Here is a 5,274-nt window from a genome sequence, read left to right as displayed (position 1 = left end):
TGTGATAAATATAAAATATAGTTGTGTGCGGCTGATTGCCAAAGGCCTAGCAGCAGCTTGCCACCAAGGAGGCCGGAATCTCACAGCATCTTATTCACCAAATTTATTGAAAGGGGAAAAGGCATTTAGGTTACAAAAACCTCGGCAACCTTGATACGTTTCCTTCAGCACCTAATTTGTCTTGAGTTCGTTAACAGCAGGGGTTCCTTGATCCTCTTGAGAACCCCCTGTTGATACAGCGTGTTGGTGGCCGCCCATTTTCCTGCTAAAGGAGGAGGGTGCAAATGCGTCATCCGCAGCTAGGGAGGTATCTATGCATGCTTTATCTCCGCTCCCATAACTCGCTGTGGATCTGCTCTCAAGAAATCCCTTTTCAGGTATTCTGCATTTACAGCAGTGTTGTCCAAACTTGGCCACTTTAAGATGAGTGGACTTCAACTTCCAGAATTCCCCAGCCAGCATGGCTGGCTGGGGAATTCTGGGAGTTGAAGTCCACTCATCTTAAAGTGGCCAAGTTTGGACAACACTGATTTACAGTGTGGGGGTCTCGGCCAACCCCCTCATTTTAGAATCAGCCCTTCAGGTCGTCTTCATCTGCTGTGGGTTCCTCAGTCAACCCCACCCTCTAGGAACCCCCTTTGGTGTATCTTACATGTATAGTGGATTTGTTCCTCAACCCTTCCTCTGGAAACACCCACCAGGTTTCTCACATTTAGTAGTGAGAGCTCCTGAGCCCACTTCACCCTCCAAGAACAACTCTGCAGAAACTCCATGTTTTGTGTTCCTCACCTATTCTCACACTCTGTGCTAGAGCCACAGCCATTCTGGACCCCTTTATGTTCTTGGAATCAGACCAGGTTGTCTCTTTACTGTCTCCTTCCTTACAACATGGAGCAGCTAAAACAATGTTTGCTGGCTGGAGGAATTCTGGGAATTGAAGTCCACACATCTTAAAGTTGCTGAGCTTGAGAAACTCTGATCTAAACTTTGGGACATCCTTGTCTAAAAGGGAAAGTCTCCCAAGATTTTATTGTCATATTCAAGCTCCAAAAGGATGTTCTCACCATCTGTGGCACCATTTCTTCATGCTTCATTCATCCTTCAGAGACCAGGTCGGGGAGAAGAGGTGCTGGGAAAAGTGGGAACCAAAAGTCCAACCTAGAAGGTGAAATACCGAATGTTCTTCCTGTTCTGTAGGCATCTCCTCCTTTTAAAACTTGGGGTGCAGCACCACACTTCTTGTATCTTGGCCCATCTCTTCCATTAATTTGCTACCCTACTTCTCCATATGTGGGTTGACCTGGTCTTTTCCCCAGAATAAGGTGGATGTTGAAGTTCACATGGATCAACAGTTGTTTGCAATGAGCTCAGAATGAACTTGGCCACAAAATCTGAAAGGGTTTGGAAATAGGTCTAGTGTGACTGATTTTTACAGGTTCCCCAGGAACAGCCCAAAATTAGGAGCATAGTATAAACATTGTCATAGCAATAGTAATTGTCATAATAATAGTATAGAGATAACAATAGAGTAAAATATAGGAAGCACTCACATAATCACAACCCAACCATGCTGGCTGGGGAATTCTGGGAGTTGAAGTCCACTCATCTTAAAGTGGCCAAGTTTGGACAACACTGCCTTATAGGGAGAGAGAAAAGAAACCACCTGTCCAGGGTCCAGTGCTTTTGTGGCTCTGTTGAGTCTGGGTCAGTTCAATTGGGTACGGTTTAAACAAAGAACCCGTGACAAAGGGGTGCTACTAACTTTGAATTGAGTAGGTTAAGTCTTGGGTGAATGCCTCTCTGAACACAAACTCACATGCCCAAAGGGTCAAAACTCATTCAGTTTTGCCCATGAAGGAAGCACCACCTCCAAGTCTTTAACGGAGCTGATTAAACGTGCCCGCAGACGCGGGCCCTGGATCCTGAAGGAGCCACCCACGTCTTGGGCAAATCCAGGCATGCAGTTACTATTCCAACGGAAGACGGCAAGGTACTGAAAAGGGAGAACCGCCGTTAACTGGGTTTCTGCCAGGAGGTGGCAATGCAGAACAGGGTTTGAGGGTGCCTTTCTGCTTTCCAAGGCAAACCCAGCAAAAGCTGAGGAGTTCCCTGGCAAAGCCCAGGCAGAAGGGGAGGGTGATGCCACCCAGCCCTAACCCTGGCTTGAGCAGACACGGTGGCTGGGTTTGCAGAAAGTACGGTGCCCAAACCGAGATCCTGAATTGTGACTTAACAGGATGGCTTCATTCACAGCATGTGCTAAGGCAAGGGCTATACTAGGATCCCCCCATTAACTGTCTAGCCCCATCTTGCCTGTGATGCAAACCCCTCAAAGAACACCGAAGCACAGAGCTGGAAGGGTTAGAGGCCTCCTTGTCCGACCCCCTGCCCAGGGCAGGAATCCTCAGGCCATCCCAGACAAAGGGCTGTCTAACCTTTGTTTGAGGACCTCCGGTGATGAAGCCTCCATGACTCCAGGAAACAGGCTGTTCCACTGCTTCGTGGCTCTCATGGTCAGAACATTCCTCCTGATTTTGAGCTTGGATCTCTCCTTGTCAAGCTTCCACCCATTGGTTCTTCTCTTACTTTTGGGTGCTCTGGAGAATAACGCCCCACCCTCTGCCCTGGGGCAGCCCTTCAAGGCCTGGGAGACTCCTATCACATCTCCCCTTAGTCTTCTCTTCTATAGGCTAAACGGACCCGGTTCCTTTAACTTTGTAGGATTTAGCCTCCTCTCTGCCCAATTTTCCAGTTCCTCAGCATCCTTTTTCATCATGTGGCAACCACAACTGGACACAGTGTTCCAGGTACAGTCTGACCAGTCCAGCATGGAGCCAAACTCTACACTCCAGGTACAACCTGACCAGTCCCTTCCCATGTTCTTGACTTTCTACCTGTCTGAATGCAACTCAGGATGGTGTAGGCTCTTTGGGCAGCTGCAGCACACTGCTGGCTCTGTGGTCTACCAGCATCCCCAGATCTTTCTCACAAGGACTAATCCTGATCTAGATACTGTCTATCTCAGTGTTTCTCAACCTCGGCAAGTTTCAGATGTGTGGACTTCGACTCCCAGAATTCCCCAGCCAGCCAGAATTCTGGGAGTCGAAGTCCACACATCTGAAACTTGCCGAGGTTGAGAAACACTGGTCTATCTTGTCGCTTTGCATCTCGTACACATCTTTAATTTGGCTCCAGGTTAGCCATGCTTTGAAAGCCAAGCTTATGGTACAATGTATGATGCGCAAAGAGCCTACACCAGGCTGGGGAATTCTGGGAGCAGAAGTCCACCTGTCTGAAAGTTGCTGAGGTTGAGAAACCCTGGACTAGAAGATTTCCAAGATCGCTTCCCACCCTTACATGCTATGATCCTAACTTCTTCCTCTGGTCATTTCCTCCCTGCTTATAATTCTCCCGACATCTGGAAGGCCTATTCCAACAAAAATTATTTATTTAGTAGGCTTCAAACCATCTGTAATCATTTGGCAGCTCTTGTTCAAATAATGGGTCAATGTTTTTGTGTGAGTGCAGCAGCCCCACCCTGAGCGTAAATTCATCCCGGAGTAAAACAGGCCAAGGAAGAGCTCCTGATGGACGCTGGGTAAGCCACACACCACCCCATGGAGGAGTTTACAACCGATTTTGGGTAAACCTGTTCCAGGTGCCAATTTTGTTTCTCAATTTCCATGTACGTTTGTTGAATGTAAGTATACAATCCAGGGTTATTGTGTTTTTATTGTGGTGCAATCGTGTCCCATCCCAGTCTGGTCAGTCCTGATTGTGCAAACGGAAGAGAGTTCTCTAAATCTTCCTTGCATAATAGCTGCTGTTCTTTTTAATCTGGATAAATGCCCTGCCTGCGTTGCCATGGCTGAACCGTCAGCACAGATGAAGTTTCTTTGGTTTGGACGGAGTGGTTGATCATCCACACAAATGTTCAGGAGGAATGTGCCAACACATTTCTGTGCGGAACACCGCTGAATATGCCACGAGCTGCATTTGCATCCAAGCTCAATATAGAAGTATGTTTTTCTCGGAGCGCCTGGAACGTTTGTATCAGTCTGAATCAAAACCCTGCCTTAGAATTTATACTTTGCCACAATATGCCACGGGGAAGGCGCCGTGGGGCAGGAAAAGTTCTGCCTCTCTTAGCCAAGGTCCCGGGGTATGTGCAGGGGATGGTCAAAAAAATCAAGCTGGTGGCTGCCATGTGGATAAAAAAAGAGGCGGCAGTTTGATCGCGCTGTTGCACTGCCTTGCACTGCATATTAAAACACACCACTGCATTGCATCATACATCACAAACAGGCAGAGGTTTGATCACATCCTTGTAGCTGCCATCTTGACCTTTCTGACCATGCAGAAACGCTGCATTAGGGGGAAGCGTGGTTGGTCAACTGGAAACGTGGTTGGTCAGTTGGTGGGAGGTTGATGGTGGTTTAATATTTTGCCCAAAGGTTGTACTCATCTTGTTAGTTATGATTCCAGACATCCTGCAGAACCAGGAAATATCTGGAACCAGATTTAGGCCTGTTTAATGAACCCAGCCACTGTAAATCATGGTTTATGTCTGTCTTGTGCAACTCCAGGAAATTGGGGTATATTTAGTAAGCCAAGGCTAAACGCGCCATAGCTTGACACCACGCACCAGCTCTGCCAACATGTTGTCTTAGTTCTAGGAAACCTTGCTTGGAGAAGGGGTGATCGCTGGGGTTGGGCAATGAGCCAGAAGGGTTGTCGCGGGGGGAGTGGGGAGGGGGAATGCAGGTCATGGCAGCCTTTGGCTCCTGGAGGAAAGGCAGGATTTAAGCCTGATCAATAAATAAGTACAGCTAAAAGCTATGGGGCTTCCATTCGGTTCAGGAGCAAAAACTCTCCTGAGTTCAGATCACGATGGTGACTTCTCCACCTGCTTTGTCACAACACAAAACATTATTTGCCGTCTTCCGGGTCTTTTTCCCAACTTCCCAGTTCAGTCCAGAGTTGTAGGGTTTCCTTGCAGTTGTCCCCCCATCCCACTCTGCAAGCATCGGGACTGAATCTCAACCCTGCATGGCTGTTGGCAGATGGCGCCATTAAAGTTCAGGCTGGCACTCGGGAGACCCGGGTTCAAGGCTGCCCTCGGCCATGGAAACTCTGGGGGACTTTGGGCCAGTCCCTCCCTCTCGGCCCAGCCTACCTCGCAGGGTTGTCATGATGGGGAAAGTAGGAGAAGGGGGTGCTGGGTCATCCCCTCTAGCTCCTGAAGAAAAAGCAGATTAGAACTCTGACAAACAA

The sequence above is a fragment of the Python bivittatus genome, unplaced genomic scaffold (genome assembly GCF_059951505.1).
Source record: "Python bivittatus isolate LINGU-HERP-01145 unplaced genomic scaffold, Pbiv_v1 ctg000330_np1212, whole genome shotgun sequence".
Taxonomy (NCBI): domain Eukaryota; kingdom Metazoa; phylum Chordata; class Lepidosauria; order Squamata; family Pythonidae; genus Python; species Python bivittatus.
This window is presented reverse-complemented; position numbering follows the sequence as displayed.